The sequence below is a fragment of the Symphalangus syndactylus genome, chromosome 24 (assembly GCF_028878055.3).
Source record: "Symphalangus syndactylus isolate Jambi chromosome 24, NHGRI_mSymSyn1-v2.1_pri, whole genome shotgun sequence".
NCBI lineage: Eukaryota > Metazoa > Chordata > Mammalia > Primates > Hylobatidae > Symphalangus > Symphalangus syndactylus.
Genome location: NC_072446.2, coordinates 61,111,056 through 61,135,315, shown reverse-complemented (window position 1 = coordinate 61,135,315; position 24,260 = coordinate 61,111,056). Strand labels below are relative to the sequence as shown.

General features: G+C 40.2%; 1 protein-coding gene and 2 long non-coding RNA genes across 9 annotated transcripts in view; 2 read left to right on the top strand and 1 right to left on the bottom strand.

The window, feature by feature from the left end:
• Nucleotides 1-4,686, bottom strand: part of LOC129474208 (uncharacterized) — a 44,745-nt gene extending 40,059 nt beyond the window's left edge. Inside the window, exon 1 of the long non-coding RNA XR_008654484.1 lies at nucleotides 4,559-4,686. This is a non-coding gene — a long non-coding RNA (uncharacterized lncRNA). The remainder of the gene's footprint in view (nucleotides 1-4,558) is intronic.
• Nucleotides 1-24,260, top strand: part of MACROD2 (mono-ADP ribosylhydrolase 2) — a 2,104,525-nt gene that overhangs the window by 965,680 nt on the left and 1,114,585 nt on the right. The window lies entirely within an intron of this gene.
• LOC129474209 (uncharacterized) lies at nucleotides 4,773-23,124 on the top strand. Its single transcript, XR_008654485.2, has 2 exons — nucleotides 4,773-4,917; nucleotides 22,929-23,124. It is a non-coding gene; the product is annotated as an uncharacterized lncRNA (long non-coding RNA).

Genomic DNA, 24,260 nt, shown 5'->3' with positions numbered 1-24,260 from the left:
ACACAGATGAAAGTGAAAATGCTACTCTATTTTCTGTCACCCAATTTCTTGTCACAGTTAGTATCATTAAAACATATTAAAAACATGGAAAGGGCTGAAAGGGAAGCTACAAATCTAATAAGATTTGTAATATAAATAACCCTCAGTATGTTTTTATTCCCGATTGCTTTGCCTCCCTAGGCTCTGATACGTAAAGATCGGGTTAAATATCTCCTTTTCTGTGTATAAGGTATTGGCACATTTTTTTTTTCTTATTCACTTCTCCTCATCAGGCAGGTGGTTGAAACTACGTAATGCTTGTCTTTTATGGCCATTTTCAGAGAGAATCATTTTCACCAGGGGACGATCTCCTGTGTTTTTTGTTTTGTTTTTTTTTTTACCCTTTTCTCTCAATCTCATCTCAAAGATAGATGGGAGTTAACAACTCTGGTTAAAATTATGCCCATTTTCAAATGCTTTCTTTATACTTTTTAGCCTTCCATAATATAAATAACATTGTGGTGCTATTGTAATAACAAATCCAGGAAAAAGAAACACCTTACTGTCCCAGACTGATCTTAGTTTCAGAAAACTGTACCCTCAGATAGTGGTTATACATAATACTTATCCACTGCACCCAATCACCAGGGTGCTATTTTGTAATGAGACGTCCAGAGAAGTTTCTGAAGGCATGACTTAATCATCAAATTACCAGATTTTAAAAGGCTATTACATGTTTCTATCTCTGTTCATTGATTCTGCATGAGTCATCATCCTTGCAAAGGAAAATGACATTTCCCCCACTGGAAATTGGCAGAATACATACAGAAGGCTTAACTTCTAAAGTTCTCTGCGTATGGGGCTCTTGAGCTGTTATATCCTCTAGAAATCTTGGTCATTCAGATATTTGTGATTTGTATAGCGTAGAATGTGCTTCACCAATCTTCCTTCTCCACAGAGTATGACAACATTCTCTCTACTGCGTTCATATGACCTTTTTTTGTTTATTGTACAACAGTATTTGCATTCGAATTGGTACCTTAAATTATAATCTCTAAACAAGATTTCTTGGTGCGTTTCATTGGAACAGATGCAAAGAAAGAGATACAGGATAGGATTTATCAATGGCCTGGCTCACAGGGCCTTATACAATATGTTCCTGACCTCTCTGGTGGAGTTTAATGGAAATGGCTTTGGAGACAGGCAATACTGGGTTGCAGCCTTGTCTCTGTGGCATACTTACTCCATGAATTGAGGCAAGTTACTTGTCTCTTCACATGGTCATTGAGAAAAAGAAATAACAAATCTGTGTCAGTAAGGCACCTGGGACAGGTAGCCTCTTGATGGATGTTACTTTTCTTTTTCCCAGACTGTCCTGTTGCCATCTTCACACTTTTGCCTAAATGCAGAGTTTGTTTGTTTTTTAATAGCTAGGGCATTTTAATCATTTTGGTTAATTGAGAAGTATCTGAAGCAGTTTTAAAGAAAAATAGGGAGCACTGGCCAGGTGCGGTGGCTTACACCTGTAATCCCAGCACTTTAGGAGGCTGAGGCAGGTGGATCATAAGGTCAAGAGATCAAGACCATCCTGGCCAACATGATGAAACCCCGTCTCTACTAAAAATACAAAAAATTAGCTGGGTACGGTGGTGTGCACCTGTAGTCCCAGCTACTCAGGAGACTGAGGCAGGAGAATCACTTGAACCCGGGAGGCAGAGGTTGCAGTGAGCCGAGATTGTGCCACTGCACTCCAGCCTGGTGACAGAGCAAGACTCCGTCAAAAAAAAAAAAAAAAAAAAAAAAGAAGGAAGCATTATGTTTGAGTGCTCAAGCAGTTTTAGTATATGAACAAGTCAAACTCAATATAGTCATGCCAGAGACATTAGCTGCATGTGTGGGAATGAGAGTGGAGTGTCCCAGGAGGCTGAAATCAGAGCCAACCCAGAGTGTTGAACATGATTTCAACTCTTCCAATTGACATGATATTTTTTCCCTTTTTGAGGAGTTAAAAATGCTCTAGCTTGCTATATGTTGTGTTTGCCACCTGTATAGTGGGCTGGAAAAGTGGGGGGTGGGGGAGCCAAAGGCAATGGCTAATTAGAAAAGTGTATTTGAAATGTCTTGAATGCTTCAAGAAATAAAATTAACTGACACTACAGCCTTACCAAATTGATGATGATGATATTGGGCTTCCTGTGATTCCAGTGAATGTGGGTTTTAACAAAATACACCCACCTTATTGTCAGTTCATCCTTGCATTATTGTGGGAGAAAAACTTCTAATGTTCAATTTCTTGTATAGTCATACAACTTAAATTTGTAATTTCAGTATAATCTTTTCTTCTCCTGCCTATTTACAACTTCCTGAAAATATATCGAGTGTGGATCCTGTATGTAAGTGAGATTGTCTTCGCTAAGAGCTTCTTGCAATCACAGGAAAAGGGGAAAAAATGTTGTTACAGCTGATCATTGCCAGAAGGTGAAAGTTCAAGAAGTAGAGAAAAAGAAGATTGTAGCATGTAATCAGAGTTCTTGGTTGCATGCTACAGAATCCATTCTATGTAGTTTAATCCGGGAACAATGCAGCCAGGGATGACACCTCAAAAATGCCCAGCCTCAACACTAGACTGTCCTAGCAGAAACACTACTGCTGCTATTACCCACATATTGTCACTTACGACATTAAAGTCCAGGGGCCAGAAACTCTGGCACAGCTCCTCAAAAGAACCAGATACTCTGCCGCCATGCTTTCTCCCAAGCAGCCATTCTTTCACACACATTTGGGTTGGCTTGGTGGCTCCACATTAATTATAGGCTAGCTCCCAGGGAACCTGGAAAATGTAGTTTTAGCTTGTTGTCTTCTATAGTATAGCAATCAAAGTAAGCTAGAAGGGTGTTGGAACAGATGCTGGTTGAACTGCTTGTTAGTATCTGCTCCTGATGGAATTAAACTGAAAGATGTTACAGGTGTTTACTCCTCAGTGATCCATGTTGGAATGTCACTTTCTGTTTTCAGAAGCTTATTACTATATGTAAAAAACAACAACGACAAAAACTATTGCTTTTTTCTTCTGCACTTGATCAAAATTCTGTTTAGGTATCCACATTTTACCATTATATGTATTCAACAGTGCAGAATGCTGGTGACCAGTTTTACTTGTTAACCAAGGCATGGCTGAGTCCTCAGAGACTTTTAATTTGACTCCATTCTTAGGATGATGTGCTGCATTTTCTGCAATGGCACCCACTGGCATGCAAAAGAAAAACTGGATTTTCCAGGTTGAGCAGAAACATGGATGCCATACTAAATTCTGAATGGACACATTCAGGCATCTTCTTGTCCACCAGCTGCAGGAACTCAGGGGTTTTACTACTTCATCCTTTTATGCCCAACACCCTATCAGCTCCAGAGGCATCTTGGCTGCATGCCAATGTCAGTGTAGAATTATCATTCTATCCTCACGGGTTCATATCCTTTGTCAAGTCACCAAACCCTCAGAAATCTTGATGAGTCACCTACCTAGATGTTTTTGTTCATTTGTAAGACTAACTTGTACGAAGTTTTGAGTTTTCTTAAGATTTTAGAGATATAAATAAATCATTAATGAAGGATTTAGAATTCACTAAGAATAAAAGCTTTAAAAGGTAGTGATTTGAAAGATATGCTTAGTGCTGGAAGGTGTTTAAGGGTCAACTATTCTGACTTAGAGGAAGATAAAGCAAGTAGTAGGTAAGGGATTTGCCAAAAAATTACATAGCTTGTTAATATCAATGCTGAGATTGAAACTCAAGTCCTCTGCCTGCTAGATGGGGAATGTTTCAAAGGTGCTTGATACTAAAGCATAGGTCCTAAGTCCTCATCATCCTGTATGAAGCATGCACATGATGCCACATGGTAGCTGAGGCCATGCTCTGAAGGATGTCTACATGAAACAACCATGAAAAATCATATAATATGGGTTACATTCCCAACCCACATCTTCTCAAATTCACTAGAAGGTGTCCATTTTGTTGACAAAACTGAATTTGAAGTATATGCAATAAATGACACCAACATTATTTTTATGGCTAAAAGTCCTTTAAGAGCACTCTTCCTGTTTTTAATCACTAGCATTCTTTTAGCTGCAGTCAGCCATATTTGTTGCTTGCCCTATAAGCATGTTTTTGTTTGGTTTGCTCTAATTCTTTGCCCTCTTAAGGGAAAAGCAAGGGAGGTTTATGAAGGGCCTTAAAATGAGAGAAACTAATTAATTGCTGACTTTTTATATTTATCAGCAAAGGAAAACATTTCTCTACTCTCATAACACTTCTGACACCAAATGTGCAGATTTTCTACACATTACAATTCTCATGCCAACTAGGTGTCCTATAATTTAATTCAATTCTGGCTCTGGAGTTAGCACAGACCCCACAGTTTAAGGAATCAGTCCCACAGACTGCTCCACTTCAGATGGTGATCATAAGCCTGGGCTTCCTATACTTCTTACTGACAGGCTGTAAATCAGAGGTTTCTCACGATTCCCTCAAGTTCAATAATTTGTTAGAATGGCTCACAGGACTCAGGAAGACACTTGACTCACCATTGTCAGCTGATTATAAAGCACATAACTCAGAAACAGCCAAATGAAAGAATGAGGTATGTGGGAAGGGCCGTTGGGGATCCACATCCTCGCTGGGCTCACCACCCTCCCCGCACCTCCATGTGTTCACCAACCTAGCAGCTCTTGGAACCCCTTTATTTAGAGTTTTTGTGGGGTTCCATTACATAGGTATGATTGATGACATCATTGGCCATTGGTGACGGGACTCATCTCCAGCCCCTCTCCCCATCCTGGAGGAGGGACAGTGGAGCTGAAGATTCCAACCTTTTAGTCACATGGTTGGTTCCTCTGGCAAGGGGCTCCCGTCCTCTGAGTCACCCTTATTAACATAAACTCGGGTATGCTTGAAAGGGGCTTATTAAGAGTAACAGAAGATGCTCTTCTCACCCCTATCGCTTGGATAATTCCAAGAGTTTTAGAAGCTCTTGTGTCATGAACAGAAAAATTCTCCTGTCACCCCATCACTTAGAAATTTACATGAGTTTGCCGGGTGCGGTGGCTCACGCCTGTAATCCCAGCACTTTGGGAGGCCGAGATGGGCAGATCATGAGGTCAGGAGATCGAGACCATCCTGGCTAACACGGTGAAGCCCCGTCTCTACTAAAAATACAAAAAAATTAGCCGGGCGTGTTGGCGGGAGCCTGTAGTCCCAGCTACTCATGAGGCTGAGGCAGGAGAATGGCGTGAACTCAGGAGGCAGAGCTTGCAGTGAACCGAGATCGAGCCACTGCACTCCAGCCTGGGCCACAGAGCGAGACTCCATCTCAAAAAAAAAAAAAAAAAAAAGGAAATTTACATGAGTTTTATGGGCTTTGTGTCAGGAACCAGGGCAGAGGCCAAATGTGTATTTGTATTAAGTCACAATCAATAAGTACTTTTTAAAAATGTAAATTTATGTATAAATGAAAATAACTACATTTCTTGCTTTCACAAACTTTGTTGTCAATGTGGAATGATCTCTCACCAGTTTAAACACAGTTGAGTTCCTACATAGGGAAAAATGGGAAGCAGAGGTTAAAACATGTATATTAACTGTGGTGTTCTGAGTATAGACTCTGGAGTTCAACTATCCAGGTTTGACTTCTTCCATTTCTGAGCTATGAGGTCTCAGGCAAGCGACTTGCCTTCTCTTTACTTTAGCATTTCATCTATAAATTTAGTATGTCACAGGCACCTAACTTTTAGCATTGTTGGGAGATTGAGATGGTGCATGTCAAGTGCCTGCCATGACACCTTCTCAGAGCTGGTGCTCAATAACAGTATTAAACATTTTGTCTGGACACAGTGGCTCATGCCTGTAATCCCAGCACTTTGCGAGGCTGATGCCAGAGGATCACTTCAGGCCACGAGTTCAAGCCAGCCTGGGAAACAGAGGGGTATCCTGTCTTTAAAAAAAAAAAAAAAAAAAGGTAAATTTTTTTTAATTATGGCAATTTTTTTAAGTGGAAAAAAAAAAAAAAAAAAAAAGCCGGGCACAGTGGCTCACATCTGTAGTCCCAGCTTCCCAGGAGGCTGAGGCAGGAGGATCACTTGAGCCTAGGAATTCAAGGCCAGCCTGGGCAACGTAGTGAGACCCCATCCTTAAAAATATGTTTTTTTAAAGTATGGAGCACCTACCAAGTCCCAGGCACTACTGTAGGCACTGAAGGCACATAATTGATAGATGAGGTCCTTATTCTAGTAGAACTATGAAAAGTTTCTTATTCAGAATAAAATTTAGGAAGCAACCAGAAAACACATATAGACACTGTCATGCCAGGCCCCTATTGATTCCAACAGGGATGGCTCGGGAAGAGACCCGGAGCCAGTGAATGAGACATAGGGTTTATAGAAGACTTATATACAGAGCATTCCCGGAATGGGAGGCTGGACAGCAAAACCACTACCATTTGTAAAAAGCATGCAGATTATATAGCATGTTCACTTAGCAATCTTCACCAAGCAACCCCACTTTAACCCAAAACAAAAGGCCCCGATCCCTGTATAGTCTGCATTCCAAATGATAGGCCAGGGGTTCAGATGTTCTTCATAGATGAGGAGTGGATCTCCAGCTTGACCACTCCTGGATTCTTCTCAGGGAATGCTTGAGTTATTGCTGTTAGGTGCGTCTGCCATACAGACCCATAGCATGATTTTCTCTAAGAAGCTTTGTGATGCATTTTGGTAAACGTTGTAAAGTTTTAAGTGGACTTCAATTAATTATTAAAAAGTAAACATACATGAATAAATATAATCCCTTCCACATAGCTTTAAATTACTTCTGATATGTCTCTGATTAAAAAAATCAAAGGGTCAGGTGTGGTGGCTTACACCTGGCGTGTAATCCCAGTGCTTTGGAAGGATGAGGTAGGAAGATCGCTTGAGGCTATGAGTTCAAGACTAGTCTTGGCAACATAACAAGACCCCCATCTCTTAAAAAAAAAAAAATTAGCTGGGTATGATGACACGTGCACATGCCTGTAGTCCCAGCTACTTGGGAGGCTGAGCTGGGAGGATCACTTCAGCCCAGGAGTTCGAGACTACAGTGAGCTATGATTGTACCACTGAACTCTAGCCTGAGCAATAGAGTGAGACCCTGTCTCTTAAAAAAAAAATCAACCAAGCAAAGCAGCAAAAAGTTAATAATCTAGGGCTTTACCTACCTGGTACGACATAAAGGAAGCATAACAGAGAAAGTTCTCGGAACTGGCTCTGCCCCTGGTTCCGGGTGGGTAAACTCTCTATGACTTATATAACCTTCCTCACTTGCTTGAGAGAAGGGAGTTGCTGGGAGTTCTTGTTAGAGGTTTTTCAGAAATTGCCCACAGCTGAGAGTTTCTAATTTAGAGTCACTGTTCCAGTGAATGGAAATGAGCTGAAGGAACAGCCGTGACCCTCACTTTCAGCTAAGCAAGGAGACCTGCCCTGGGAACAGGCGGAGTGAAAAGCCCAGCCCTGAGCGTTACCCAGCTCCTTTGACCTTTTCTCTCCAGAGCTACATCTCTCTTTCCCTCCTTTCTCCTGCATCACAAAAAAACCTGTTAAAAGTTATCCATCTTTCTTCTTTGAACATGGGGAGTCCATACAAACACTTCCATTTCATGTATACCCAAATTCCAAGTGATCCTGAAGGAACATTTAAAGTTGAAGTTTTTTTGTTTTGTTTTGTTTTGTTTTTTGAGATGGAGTCTCAATCTGTTGCCTAGGCTGGAGTGCAGTCACATAATCTCAGCTCAGCACAACATCTGCCTCGCAGGTTCAAGTGATTCTCCTGCCTCAGCCTCCGAAGTAGCTGGGACTACAGGTGCGTGCCACCATGCCTGGCTAATTTTTGTATTTTTAGTAGAGATGGGGTTTCACTATGTTGGCCAGGCTAGTCTCAAACTCCTGACCTCATGATCTGCCTGCCTCGGCCTCCCAAAGTGCTGGGATTACAGGCGTGAGCCATGGCACCTGGCCTAAAGTTGAAGTTTAAGTGGCAGAGAGAATGCTGTGCTGATGAAATTTGGATAATTATATAACTAATTTCTGGCAACATTGTAATATGATGCCGGGGTGTCTTCTTTTTCTTTTACGTGGACAAAATATATTGTTGAGATTTTTAAATAAGTATTAACGAAATAGAGTAGTTTTCAGAGAAAAACTCTTTTAACGTAAACTTTTTTTAAAAACCACTTTCATGAGAAATTGTCAGGGTTGTCAACATCATGCTTCATGGCTTTTGAAATCTGGACTTTAACACAAAATCCCTTTATACATACTGGAAATTATTGTGCTTTTTGGATAAGATTGAGGTCTTATTCAAAATTCTTACAATCATAGAAACAGATAATGCACTATCATCTGTGACAAGAGGGTAGGAATGGGAAGGATAATTAAAATGCTAGCATTGGCTCTTTCGAATTGTGTTCTCTGAATCTTAGCACAGAAATAAAATATTAGAATTTTAACCTCTAAGATATATTTTTAAAGTTTTTGCCTGGGTGTCGTGGCTCAGGCCTATAATCCCAGCACTTTGGGAAGCCAAGGTGGGAAGATCACTTGAGTCCAAGAGTTTGAGACCTGCCTAGGCAACATAGAGAGAACTCGGCTCTACAAAAGATAAAAGATGAAATGGGAAGATTGCTTGAGCCCAGGAGATTGAGGCTGCAGTGAGCCATGATCATGCCACTGCACTCCCACCTGGGTGACAGAGTGAGACCCTGACTCAAAAAATAAAAAAAATAAAAAAAGTAAAGTTTCTATTGGAGTGAGTCATTCAGAGTCTCAAACTTTCGTTTTAATGCCATATCAACTTTAATGGCTCTTTGTAGACTAAAATTAATATCTGCAGAAAACAGCCATTTAAAATAACTTACTATTTATAGAAAAATAACATAAGGCACTTGTCATTTATTGAAGGTAATGGTTTACTCTGAAATTTGTACAGTGAGGATTGGAATTTTTATTTGTATTTATTTAAAACATACTTATTTTGTTCTAGGGATGCTTTATAGGTGATAACTCATTCAATCATCATAACCTATAAGAAAGGTATTGTTATTTTGTTTTACTTTACAGTAAAGAATGATTAGGAACTCAGAAAGGTTAAATAACTTGTCAAGTTGCACAACTGATAAGTAGGTAGAGCCGGGACTTAATTCCAGGCCATCTGGCTCGCAGAGTTCCTGCTTATGCCCCCATGCACTGGTGCCTCCTGCAGCACGTCGAAGAGTTTACCAAGACGAATGAGCTCAGAAATTTGACCATCTAACCAGCCATCTGTCTGCCCTTCTGGCCCTTCCAGGATATCAATGTTTCTTATAAAATGGACGTAAATTTCTGATGAGAAAAGATTTGTATGGAGAGCCATGGGACTATCACCCCTATTCTAGACACATAACAAAGCAACAGAAGAAGGCCACATTCTCATTAAGTGAGAGCATAATGAGAGCAGCAGCATAGCTGCTCTTTTTTACAAGCAGCTATGAAGCTATAATCCTATGCACCTTCAACCCGTCTCCCTATGCGATCAGACCATCAACTGTGGTCTCAGCAAAAACAACACATCCAAATGAGAAAAAAAAAATCAGAAAAGGGGCCAGGCGTGGTGGCTCACGCTTGTAATCCCAGCACTTTGGGAGGCCGAGGCGGGCGGATCACGAGGTCAGGAGATCGAGACCACGGTGAAACCCCGTCTCTACTAAAAATACAAAAAATTAGCCGGGCGTGGTGGTGGGCGCTTGTAGTCCCAGCTACTCGGAGAGGCTGAGGCAGGAGAATGGCGTGAACCCGGGAGGCGGAGCTTGCAGTGAGCCAAGATTGCGCCACTGCACTCCAGCCTGGGCGACAGATGGAGACTCCGTCTCAAAAAAAAAAAAAATCAGAAAAGGTTTAACAGGCTGGATATGGTGGGTCATGCCTATAATCCCAGCACTTTGGGAGACTGAGGTGGGTAGATCACTTGAGGTTAGGAGTTCGAGACCAGCCTGGCCAACATGGTGAAACCTTGTCTCTATCAAAAATACAAAAATTAGCTGGGTGTGGTGGCATGTACCTGTAATCCCAGCTACTCAGGAGGCTGAGGCAGGTGAATCGCTTGAACTCAGGAGATGGAGGTTGCAGTGACCAAGATAGCACCACTGCACTCTAGCCTGGGCAACAGAGCGAGCATCTGTCTCCAAAAAACAAAATAATAATAAAATAAGAGATTTAATAAAGGGACTCTCTGGAGGAGGAGACTTATGTAGAGGGACTGTGACCTTCAGTTGAAGACAGACCTCCAATAGAGAGGGCTGAGGGAGTGCTCTCTTTTCTCTTCCTCCACTCTCGTGAGGGGACTCCTCTTTGGCCTACTGGATACCAGAGGGTGAGGGACACCATTGATGAAGTCCATAACGATCAACCTCCAGCCATGGAGCAGGGTGAAAAATGGGGATTGAACTGAGTGAACCAAAGAAAGATATTTGACACAGTTTTACAAATCCTATATTTCACACACACACACACACACACACACACACACACACACACACACCTTCCTTCAGAACAAGTATTTCTATTCTTCCATTGAAAATTTTAAATCTTTGTTCATTAACTCAGGTTCTTGAATACCTTAGAAAGATTCTAAATGTATCCTGTCTTTTTTGGCACATTGCTCAAGCCTGTTAAGGTCTTCTTGAATTCTGGTTCCATCGTTCAACACAATGGTCCTCAAATCTAGTAGCAGCATCTCAGAATATGCTGGAAAGGTCTTTAGAGTACTAATTTTTCAGGCTACCCCAGAGACTTAGTGAATCTCGGGTAAGGCTCAGGAATGCCTATGTGTTTTTTGTTGTATTTAGTTTCCCAGGCAACCCTAATGTAGCCAGTGAAAACTCAGGCATCTGGGATCCCTTGATATAACCACTTCAACACAAGGCATGTGCTAGACACCTTTTTAGAATTTATCTTTGTCCAGAAACGCAGGGATCTTCCACTGGGACTAGATTTAGGAGTGTAGACTGGAATGCTGGAATTGCCTGGGGAACTTTTCTGAACTTCATCACCTCTTCCTGGATGGCCAAGCCTCCTTCTGGTATGCTCTCACTACCACAGTGAACTGGTATCATTGAAGGGAACATGCTAAATCCTTCCAATCTTCTAGTGCAAAAATGTTCTGAGACTCCTAGATTTACCAGTAATCTTCTTTACAAATGATTGTTTGACTTTTGCATTGATTTTACTATTTGTATTTTCTCTGTGCTGTGCTAAGAATATTATAATAGACTCTGAAAATATTTTACTGGATTTGAATCATATTCATCAAACCTGCTCACCCATCCTTCCTTCTTTTCTTTCTTCCATAAGTACTAATTGTTCTAGGAGCCAAGCACATTCCAGGCCTTAGGGATACCATAAAGTACAAGACAGCTGAGGTCCCTGCCCTCTTATGCTTACATTTCAGTGGGGGATGCAGACTTTCAAAAAGTAAATAAAACATCTGCAAAAAAAAATATTAACGTGAGTATGTCGTATAAAGAAAACAAATGGTACCGAGCATGGAGACAATTGCAGGGAGAGCCTCTCGAAGGGTAACATAGGAGTTGAAAACTGAAGGTCAAGAAGGAGCCAGCCTTGCAGAGATCTGGGAGAAGAGCATTTGAGGCAGAAGGAACAACAAGTGAAAATGCCCTGAGATAAGAAAGAAACTTTAGAATTCAAGTAACGCAGTGAGGTCTTTTCAGAGTGACTTGTCCTTATTGATTGTGTGCTGACCAGCAAAGGGATATTTCCATCTGCTCTAGGTCCCATAAACTGCCTCTTCAAATGCCTGCTGAAAATGTTTCTATGTCCCCACAAGCTTTTAGCCAGCCCAACTTTATATATGCCTATAATGGATTAGAATACAATAAATACATGAAAACTGCTGATAAACCAAAGCTTTACTAGTAAATCTTTGTAGCTCTCTCTCCTCCAGGAGCTGATCCAGGTTATATGGGGTCTGAAGCTTTTACAATTGTAAAGGTCCTTTCCAAAAAAAAATGCAAATAAAATATGCAATGGCCCTACTCATGCAAGTGAAGGGCCCAGAAACTTCAGACTAATTGGCTCCATGGTAAATTCACCTGTGCCTGGCACCTGTCTTTAGATAAGAGACTGAGAATAACCAAAAATCAAAATCCACAGAGAGTTGTAAGTAGGAGGCAGTGAAAAAGCATGTACTTCTGCGAATAGCCAGAGAAACCATGCTCTTCTCCATGTCAGCTGGTGAGGAGAGGGAGAGGAAAACTTTAGATTTAACTATGCAGTTATTATGGCAATCACTAAGTTAGGAGCAGGAGAAAATAAACAAAAGAAAAAGAAGTAGCTTGTTATTTTGTAAGGAAGCTGCTAAAGGAAGCTTTAGGCAAGTAAAGGAAGGTAGGTTAAGTAAATACATTGGAAACAATGTGAAATGGAAACTGCTGAAAGAGGTGGAGGTAGAAGAATGTGGTCAGGACCAAGCCAGTGTGGGAGGTCAGGAGAGTGTGGAGGTTGTTTTGGTGGATGCAGAGGAGTAGGACTCTGACATGGGAGGGTGGAGGTAGGGGTGGAGGTAGCGTAGGCTGAGATGGGAAGGTCTGGGAGTGGGAGTGGAGGTAGTTGGTGACGGCAGTAGAAGAGGTGGTAGGGGGTGAGTGTGCAGGCAGAGGAGGAAAAGTAGTGGTGGTGGTGGTTGTAGGGCAGAGTTTGGTTCCATTTGGGCCTATGGAGATCCATTTTTCCTGCCTTGTGTGAAAGGTTTTGTTTCATAATTACTTCTGAGTCTCAAAAAATATTCTTGTGAATAATGGAGAATCAGTCATCTTTTACATTATCAAAACAAAGACTTATCACAAAATGCTCAGACTGTGGTCCAGTTTGGGTCCAGTATTTTGACATTTGCTTTCCAGGCAATAATAATGAGGTATATTTATTTTTTTGAGGTACATGTGATAATGTAATACTTTCATATAATTTGTAAAGAACAAATCAGTGTAATTGGGATATATATATATATGTATAAATAATCTTAAATATTTGTCTTTTTAATGCTAGAAACATTCAAATTATTCTTTTAACTATTTTGAAATACACAATAGATTATTGTAAATTATAGTCACCCTGTTGATCTATGAAACACAAGGTCTTATTTCTTCTGTCAAACTGTATATTTGTACCCATTAATCAGTCTCTATTCACTCTATTCATCCTCCCACCCCCTTACCCTTCCTAGCCTCTAGTAACCACCAATCTACTCTATCTTTATGCAGTCCACTTTTTAGCTCCCATATATGATTGATGTGTTATTTGTCTTTCTGTGCTTGGCTTATTTCACTTAACACAGTAACCACCATTTCCATCCATGTTGCTGCAGATAACAAGTTTTTTTTTTTTTATTCTTTTTTATTGGATGAATAATGTTCAACTGCATTAATATACCATATTTTCTTTATCCAGTCATTCATTGATGGATACTTCAGTTGACTCCATATTTTGGCTCTTGTGAATAGTGCTGCAATGAACATGGGAGTGCAGATACCTCTTTATTTTATTGATTTCCTTTCTTTTGGATATATACCCAGTATTGGAATTACTGAATCACATAGTAGTTAGTTCTATTGTTAGTTTTTTCAAGAACCTCCATATTATTTTCCAGAGTGGCTGTACCAATTTACATTTCTGCCAACAATGTATAAGGGTTTCCCTTTCTCTAGATCCTTGTCAGCATCCATTATCCCTGTCTTTTTGATAACAGCCATTTTAACTGGGGTGAGAGGATGTCTCATTGTGGTTTTGATTTTTATTTCTCTGATAATTAGTCATGTTGAACATTTGAAAAGTGCTCGAGTGTGACCTTGAATAAAACCTAAACCAGGCTGGGCACAGTGGCTCATACCTGTAATTCCAGCATTTTGGGAGGCCGAGGTGGGCCAATCACTTGAGGCCAGGAGTTCAAGACCAGCCTGGCCAACATAGTAAAACCTCAGCTCTACTAAAAAAGCAAAAATTAGCCAGGCTTGATGGCATGTGCCTGTAATCCCAGCTACTAAGGAGGCTGAGGCAGGAGGATCACCTGAGCCCAAGAGGTGGAGTTTGCAGTGAGCCAAGATCATGCCACTGCACTCCAGCCTGGGTAACTGTCTCAAAACAAAACAAAACAAATCCTAAACCAAACAGAATTTGTGGTCAGGGAGGGATTTCTTCTAGAAAATATTCTTCCTTCCATGATTTGCAACAAATCAAATGGCCATTTGTGTGTCTTCTTTTGAGAAATGTCTAGTCAGATATTTTGTTCATTGTTAAATCAGACTTTTTTTTCTTTTTTTTTACTATTGAGTTGTTTGAGCTTCTTACATACTCTGGTTATCAATCCCTTGTCAAAGGGATACTCTGCACGTATTTCTCCCATGCTATGGACTCCCACTTCTCTTTGGGGTTGTTTCCTTTGCCGTGCAGAATCTTTAGCTTGATGTAATCTCATTTACCAAGTTTTGCTTTTGTTGCCTCTGCTTTTGAAATCTTACACAAAAAGTCTTTGCTTAGACCTGGAGCACCTCCCCAAAGTTTTCTTCTAGTACTTTTATAGTTTCAGGTCTTAGATTTAAGTCTGTAATCCATTCGATTTGATTTTTATATATGGTGAGAGATAGGGGTCTAATTTCATTTTTCTACAAATGGTTACCCAATTTTCCTAGCACCATTCCCTGAAGAGACTCCTTTCCTCATTGTATGTTCTTGGTGGCTTTGTCAAAAATGAGTTGGCTATAAATGTGCCGATTCATATCTGGGCTTTCTATTCTGTTCCATTATACTATGTGTCTCTTTTTGTCCCAGCGTCATGCTGATTTGGTTACTATAGCTCTGCAGTATATTTTAAAGTTGGGTAGTGTGATGCTTCCAGCATTGTTCTTTTTGCTCAGGATTACTTTGGCTATTTGGGGTGTTTTGTGGTTCCATATCAATTTTAGGATGGCTTTTTCTATATCTGTGAAAATGCTGTGGTATTTTGATAGGGATTGCATTGAATCTGTAAAATTGCTTTGGATAGTATTGTCATTTTAGCTGTATTAATTCTTCCAGTCCATGAGCATTAATTATTTTTATATTTAATTGTTTTCCTTTTTTTGGTGTTCTCTACAATTTCTTTCATCAGTGTTTTATAGTTTTCTTTGTATAGATCTTTCACTTCTTTGATTAAATTGATTCCTAAGTATTTTATATTCTTTGTAGCTATTATAGATGGGATTACATTCATGAATTTTTTCAGATTATTCACTGCTGGTATATATAAATTTTTTATATGTTGATTTTTTTCTGTGTTGATTTTTTATCCTACAACTTTACTGAATTTGTTTATCAGTTCTAACAGTTTTTTGGTAGAGTCTTAAGGTTTTCCTAAATACAAGATCATGTCCTCTGTATATAGGAAAACCTAAATTGAAAACCTAAACCTGAACAAGGCTAATTTGACTTTTTTCTTTCCAGTTTGGAGCCTGGGCAACATATGGAAACCCTCATCTCTACAAAAAAAAAAAAAAATTAAAACATTACCTTGGTGTGGTGGCACATGCCTGTAGTCCCAGTGAGTCCAGAGGCTAAGTTGGGAGGATCACCTGAGCCCAGGAGGTGAAGGCTGCAGCGAGAGGTGATCGCACCACTGCACTACTGCCTGGGCAACAGAGTGACGCCCTGTCTCAAAAACAAAACAAAACAAAACAAACAATCGTACACACAAACACAAACCAATCTGGATGTCTTTTATTTCTTTATCTTGCCTAAGTGCTTTGGCCATGACTTCTAGTATTATTTTGAATAAAAGTAGTAAAAGTGAGCATCCTTGTCTTGTTCTAGATCTTAGAGGAAAGGCATTCAATTTTTCCATGTTCAGTACAATGGTAGCTGTGGGTTTTGTCATGTAGCCTTTATTATTTTGAGGTATGTTCCTTCTACACCCAGTTTGTGGAGTGTTTTACATAAAGGGATGTTGAATTTTCTAAAATGCTTTTTCAGCATTTATCAAAATGATCATGTTTTTTTTCCCTTGGTGCTGTTAATGTGATATATCATGTTTATTGATTTTTGTGTGTTGAACCATACTTGCATCCCTGGGATGAATTCCACCTGGTTTTGGTGAATGATCCTTTCAATGTGTTGTAAAATTTGGTTTGCTTGTATTCTGTTGAGAATTTTTGTATCTATGTTAATCAGTGACATTGGCCTGTAGTTTTCTTTGTTTGTTATGTCTTTGCCTGGTTTTGGTATCAAGGTAATGCTATCCTTGTAGAAGAAGTTTGGAAATATTCCCTCTTCTTTAATTTTTTTGAATAATTTGAGTAGAATTAGTATTAGTTCTTAACATGTTTGTTAGAATTCAGCTGTGAAGCCATCAGATCCTGGGCTTTTCTTTGATGGGAGATTTTTATTACAGCTTCAGTCTCATTACTCATTATTAGTTTGTTGAGGTTTTTTATTTCTTCATAGTTCAATTTTAGTAGACTGTAGGTGTCCAGGGATTTATCCACTTCTTCAAGGTTTTCCAATTTGTTGGTGTATAGTTTGTAGTAATCCATAATAATTCCGTGGTCTCAGTTGCTATGTCTCCTTTTTCCTTTACGATTTTATTTATTTGGGTCTTCTCTCTTTTTTTCTTAGTACAGAGCAGAGTTTCCTGGGGAGGGGTTGGTAGTCCTGCCTCGCCTCTTTTTCTCTGGCTGCCCTCTGGGATATTTCTTCCTCCAGGCACTTCTGATGCTTCCTGTGGCTTGAAACAGGGACAGGTCTCCTGCTAGGGAACCCAAGATGGTAAGGAAGTTGGTTGTCCTCCTTGATCTCACTTTTTCCAGTGTAGAAAATGTGAATTAGTGGAAAATTTCTGCACACTTGATGCCAGGCAGATGGTAGGAAGAGGTGTCACAGATATGTAAGTCCAATTCTCTTACTGTCATCTTGGAGTTTTTTCACTTCTCTGTAGCCCTGGAAACTGTCTTCTCATATTTTAGTTCTAGGGTATTGCTGGTAAAAAACTAGGTGCTATATATTTGGTTTTGTTTTTCTATTGGGGGAAATGAAGCCACCTTGTTTCTATGCCATGTTTTAGAACCAGACGTCAAAGAGCTTTTTAGTTAGCATCAACATTCTGAATTTCTTTCTCTCTCTCTCTCTTTTTTTTTTTTTTTTGTTTGACAGGGTCTCACTGTATCACTCAGGCTGGAATGTGGTGGTGCGACCATGGCTCACCGCAGCCCCGACCGCCTGGGCTCCAGCAATCCTTCCATCTCAGCCTCCTTAGTAGCTGGGACCACGGACGTGTGCCACCATGCCCGGCTTTTTTTTTTTTTTTTTAGTATTTTTGCTACAGGTGGGGTTTTGCCGTGTTGTTCAGGCTGGTCTCAAACACCTGAACTCAAGCAATTGCCCTGCCTCAGCCTCCTAAAGTGCTGGGATTACAGGTGCATGCCCCTGCACCCAGCCAACATTCTGATCTTCTGTGGACACTCTAACAATGTGTTGCTTTTTCTTGCTTTTAAAACCTGCCAGGTGGTCACTTATTATCTATCATTAAATATCTGATATCAATCATTTTGTGCTTTTAAAATATGTTCCTCATATATATTAAATGTCATATATGAATTAAAGTTAATTTTATTAAATGTCACCTTGTTAGGACATATATGTAATTCTCAAATAGAATAGTTGCTGCCATCCTCCTCCTCCTTTTCTTCCTATTCTTTCTCCTTATCCTCCTTTTTTTTCTCCTTCTTCTTCTCCTCTTCCTCCTTTCTCCTCCTCCTTTTTCTTCTTCAGATATTTGGGTGTGCTCCAAGGTGTATCACCTTAATAAAACCTAAACCAAACAGAATTTGTGGTCAGCGAGAAATTTCTTTTAGAAAATATTCTTTCTTTCAGAATATGTAACAAATCAAGTGGCTGCAGAGCCATTGTGTGGGTCAGCATTGGTGACAGCTTCATGAATGTTAACATTGAATGTCACATGTCAGCTGAAAATCATCATAAGCCCCTGAACGTGATTTTTAAAAGGCTTATGGTATACTCAGGCATGACTTTGGACTGAATGTCACATCTTAGATTTATGCATATGAGACTAAATTTTTAAAAAGAGCAGAAAACTATTTTATGTGTTTGTTTCTGAATGCTTAAGTGCCTTGCTTTATCTTTCCACTGTGCCTTCTATCCTGACTACTTTAACAGATAAAATAATTTGCAAAGACGGACAGCCATTTCCTTGCCAGGGTACAATCCAGTGTGGGAGATTTCTAAATGCTAATTAATTCCAACCTCAACTATTTTACCTGCTGTTTCAAAGGCTGGCAGCTTGTATTCATCACCTGAATGACAGCTGTTTCTAACCTCTTTTCCCTGAAAAGAAATAAAGAAATTAAATAAACCTTTTGCATGCTAATCACTGATATTCTGAAGTGACAGTTGAAAAGTGTTCAAGTGTGAGTCAAAGGCAGACTTGAACTGAAAGACTTTGTCTGCACCAACTAGTTGTTGAATTTTGACCAGATATTTGTGAAGTGTAGAGAGAAAGGGTTGCAGGCAACTGATGAGACAGTGTTATCATGAGTGACAGAATAATTAGAAGAGATTTTAAGTGTATTAAATGTCTACATTTAAGCAAGTTGAGCAATATACCTTTTTTATTTAAGTTTTATAGTATAGATTTTTTTTTTTCATTTTTTACCTAGTGAATTTTCTTCCAGGTCAATGGACAGATAGAAAAAGCGAGGCTTTTTAATTTTTTAAAATTTTGTTTATATGCTATTTTTGCTTTAGAGTTTATTAAGCCTAATTAATTGTCTCATAATAATGGTTGATATATTGCCTCCCAACCAGAGCTATCCTTTGTCAAGATGTATTTTATTTCTACCATAATTTCAATTTCTTCCTTTTACAGTAATGGTTGGAGTTAGGAGCATTTGACTGATTCCCCCTAAACAAAGTAAATTCTATGTGAGGACCATCTTCTTATATAGTAAACATGCACAGGCAGTTTTGGAAAGGATTATTTAACCTTCATGGAGGATTAACATTTAAATACCAATAGTAGATTACGTTTCTCGATTTGTTTAAAGGTATCTACCACTGAATGTTTTCTCCTGCATGTTCCTGACTTTCTATAAGACCCCAGATAGTATCGTTCAGTCAGAAGTTGTAGATCTCTCAGAGTTCATGTATTTCATTAATTTAAGTTGCTTTGATGATGTCTACTTTTGTCACAAGAGGATATGTTTCTTTTTATTGTTGTCTTAAGGTTATTACCATTCAGTAATTTTACTATCATATGGTAAAATCTGACTTTCCGGTGCTCTTCCCTATGAATTTTAACCATCATATACGTTTCTGCAATTAGTCACTATCACAATCAGAATATAGAACAGTTTTATCATTCCCCAAAACACTTTTGTGCTATCCCTTTATTTACACCTGCTCTCCTTACCCGTAACTCTTGAGAAGGTATTTTTGTGATGTTAAAACATAAAGAAGAATGAGAAAGTGGAGGAGGAAGAAGAATAAGGAGCAGGAAGAAGAAAGGAAGGGAGAGGAGGGCTGGGGAAGGCAAGGAAAGGGAAGAAAGGAAAACTGGGCGTGCAACCCAGTGAAGTGTTCATTGAATTCTTGTCAAAGGTTGTATGTGTTACCTGGGACAGTATCTTCAACACATTGCATTCTCCTTTCTTCATGTAAGAAGATGAAATTGTTCAAATGGTTTCTGCAGTCATTCTCTAAATTGGAAATTGTATACTGTGCCTTGAAAGTGGAATTAGCCCCAGTGATAACTTTTCTCATCCTGTACTGTCAGTGCTAGGCTTGTCTGCTGTCAATTTGACATCATTCCCATCTCTGGCATGCAATGAAAAGGAGAAACCACGAAGCACATACCCCAGAATCCTCTTTTCTTAATGGTTCTGATTCCAGATTCCCAGTGAAGGGAACGCGTACAGGAGCTGGGAGGCAGAAGAGAAGTGGAGTCTGTTGCAGCCAAATGTGTGGACAGATGTGGGATTCCTGGTGGCTTGAGAACCACTCAGTTCACTGCTGCAGACAGTAATCACTGGTGGGATCTTTCCAGGGAATTTCCAGGGCACCTTCCCCATAAGCCACTGAGAACCACCACTCTGGTGTTGCTCTAGGATGAGGTTTCTGGGTCTGCCTTCTCACCCTTCTGCCTGCCCTTCCCATAACTTCCACCATGACTTTTCTGTCCTTTATCCACTCTGGCTCACCTATCATTTGTGGAAACCCCAATTCCTGCATTCGACTTGCTATTTCTGGTGTCTCTTCAAGTGACTTGGTTTTCCTGCACAAATCCAGCCTACTAAACCATGATTTAAAGAAAAGTTTAGTATTTGTGGTCAGCATTTAAAAATTGGAAGATTTCTCTTTGAAGTACTAATGGCTACTTTTCTTTTCTTTCTTTTTTTTTTTCTGTTTTTTGGAGACTGAGTCTTGCTCTGTTGCCCAGGCTGGAGTGCAGTGGGCCTGATCTTGGCTCACTGCAACCTCTGCCTCCCAGGTTCAAGCGATTCTCCTGCCTCAGCTTCCCAAGTAGCTGGGATTTAGTAGAGCCGGGTTTTCACCATATTTGCCAGGCTGGTCCTGAACTCCTGACCTCAAGTAATCTGCCCGTCTTGGCCTCCCAAAGTGCTGCTGGGATTACAGGTATGAGCCACCATGCCCGGCCAACTTTTCCTTTGAGAAATCAAGTCAGGAAACACTGGAACAGCATTCTGGGCTGAAGACAGGTGCGTCAAGGTTACAAATGGCTGTCACCTTAGTAAGGGTGTGATTGTCCACTTCACCACCCAGCCCACTTCATTGTATCATCTTCTTGGACCTTGCAGCCTTTACATTTGGGTACCTTCCTTACTGAATAACATCACCTTAGTCTTATTTATTAAAGGATTACCAACTGCAAAGCTGTTTTCTAGGAACTCCTGGGTATATGGAGATGTGTAAGAAGAACCGAATGCTTTTAAAGAGCTTGGGGGAATGAACTGAGGGAGACAAAAGCAAGCACGTGACTGTCCTATGATAGCAAAGTACTTGCATGGAATGATCCCTTAAAAGAGGGTGAGAAAATAAACTCACTAGCTCACTATTTGGTATTTTTATATACTCAGAGTTTTATGGTGGCCTCACTTGTTATTGATACTCTAATTATTGTTGATGAAATTTATCTGCATTTTAGTAAGAATTTCATATAATGTAGGCTGTGTGCAGTGGCTTATGCCTGTAATCCTAGCACTTTGGGAGACCAAGGTGGGTGGATCACCTGAGATCAAGAGTTCGACACCAGCCTGGCCAACATGGTGAAACCCTGTCTCTACTAAAATTAGCCAGGCATAGTGGTGAGTGCCTGTAATCCCAGCTACTGGGGAAGCTGAGGCAGGAGAACTGCTTGAGCCCAGGAGATGGAGGTTGCAGTGAGCCAAGATCGCACCATTGCACTCCAGCCTGGGCGACAAGAACAAAACTGTATCTGAAAAAAAAAAAAAAAAATTGTAAAAACTGGAAACTCAGTGAATGTTGTGGAATAAATGTAAATTAATCTTTTTACCAGTAAGCAAATTCTCAAAGTATGTTTCTTTAGAATATTTTTTGTTGATCACTATCTAGTTTTATCACTTATCTATATCTAAATACCAATAAATAGGCCGGGCGCTGTGGCTCACACTTGTAATCCCAGCACTTTGGGAGGCCGAGGCGGGAGGATCACGAGGTCAGGAGATCGAGACCATGGTGAAACCCCATCTCTACTAAAAATACAAAAAATTAGCCAGGCGTGGTGGCAGGCGCCTGTAGTCCCAGCTACTCGGAGAGGCTGAGGCAGGAGAATGGCGTGAACCCGGGAGGCGGAGCTTGCAGTGAGCCGAGATTGCGCCGCTGCACTCCAGCCTGAGCAACAGAGCGAGACTCCGTCTCAAAAAAAAAAAAAAAAAAAATACCAATAAATATATGGATTTTTAAGAAGGTGATATATTTCAGAAAAAATTGCACTTAAAATTTTTCCAATATGTTGTATTTAAATAAAATACAAGTGGCATTATCAGGTTAATTAATTGCAGATAAAAGTAAATATAGATATATGTGAACCTTTTTCTTTCTTTTTTTTACTTTTACTCTGCTTGGTGTTGCACAAATATGATAGCATATAATTTTTGAAGCAGGATTTTTTCACTTTGTGTTGAGATGTTTTGTATGCTGAAATAAAAATATGAGAATAAGCAATAATTATAGTAAGGTCAACATCTGTTGGTTTTCTTTTCCTCCAGGTAAAAATAGACATTAGTTTATCAGTTTAGAGAAAAGAACACAGGTGCTTCCTAGTGGCAGGCAATAGCACACTCCCAGTAGGAATTCATAGACATGCCTTTTTAAAGTTTATTTCTTTTAATTCACTTTCATTCAGTGTGATTTATTTTTTGTGGAGGGAAGAAGTAGATTCAATTTTGTATTCTCCCCCAATGGCTGATGAAAGTATGGACAATGTATATTTTGCTATGCATGTGAGGTGTTTGTGTGCATGTACACATACACATACATATTTTGGTGGAGACACAAAGGACATTTATTTGGGCAACTCCAAACCTGTTTAAGTTTGATCCCTTCCAGATGGCCGGATACCTGGCTGTTGGATCCTTGGCTCAGCCCATTTCTTATCTCCCAAATATCCCTTTGTTCTTCTCTGAGAATATGGCATGTCTTAGAGCTGGATGAGTTCCTGTTAGGACAGCTCACAGATTCGCCGAGCAAGCTGGGGACAGTCAAAGTTGTCTTACAGAAAAGGCTCACATCTTTTAACAAATGTACCTCTTTGAAAAGTGCATTTTGCTCTATAACAATGTTTCTGGCTTTGTTATAGAGGCAGAACAGCAGAGCGAAGTGATTCAGAACATTGGGAAGACCAGCGTGATTCCATTTCTGACTCCGGCATTGGCCACTCCTTGTGTATGCTCTGCAAACTAGCTGAGCCTCAGTTTACCTTCCGTACATGGGGGCACCAGCAGTACCTACCTCACAAGGGTGTTGTAAAGAATAAATGTGATAATTCAAGTAAAGGATTTAGCAAGATGATTGATTCATAATAAGTGGTAAACACGTGGTAACTAATCGTAATAATATTGGTGCTAAGGCATTTGTGCTAAGACAGTGGGGCTCAAATTCGAGTGTGCATCAGAGTCACCTAGAGGGCTTATTAAAACACAGATGGCCTACCACCCACCCTGCAGAGTTCTGACTCAGGAAATCTGGATTTTGCATTTCTAGCAAGCTCCCAGGGAATGCTAATGCTGCTGGCCCTAAAACCGAAGAATGACCACTGACCTAAGGCATTCAGACTCCAGACTATTTCTTGGGGCAGGTGAGGACAGCAGTTTGGTCATGGATCAGAGTGAAGGATGGGATGTGGGGTTACATCCTTCAACCTTGGGCAATGCTTCTACAGCCACAATCCTGGTAGCTCAGTGCTGGCCCAGTGTTTATCAAGTACAACAAAAATAGGAAGTCCTGTATTTGCTTACACCTACCATCCAACAACTCACAACAACTTTCTATCTTGTTTTTCACATCCTTAACTTTCAAAGAGCAGCTCCCTCGCCTGCTCCAGAGCAAGTATTTCCCCTCGAAGGCATCAGAGGACTGTCATCAGCTGCCTCAATTCTGCCTTCCTTTGGCACAGAGCAAATGTCACATCCTCTGTGCCCCCACCAGCTGATTGCAGCTCCTTTGAGGAGTGGAGATTTTATTTCACTCTGGCTCCTTTTCAGGAGAAAATCCTTTTCCCTGGATTTTGTCAGAGGAGGGTTTTGGGTAAGCTAAGCAGGCCATGCACAAATACTTGATGGGAGTGGGGAATGGCTGTGAACCAAATATTTTCATTTCTTCACACTTAACTGAAACAGCTGCCTTCACCTTGGTGACTCATATTCTAATCAAATCCTCAACTAGCTGTGGACCCTCCTCAAATACCATTTGCTTATTTTGGCTTTAACAGTGGGTGGCATCTATCACTTATTGATTGTGACAGACCACTGCTAAGTTCTTCACCTGCAACATTTCCTTTCATCTTTCCTAGGAGTCTATGGCCTGAGAAGTGAGGTGGCAAAGATGCTCATACAGCAACTCTAACTGTTTCCAGCCGTTCTAATGGCAACACAGACCCATTTGTCTTCTGGTCTTTTGCTGGTGCCCTCTG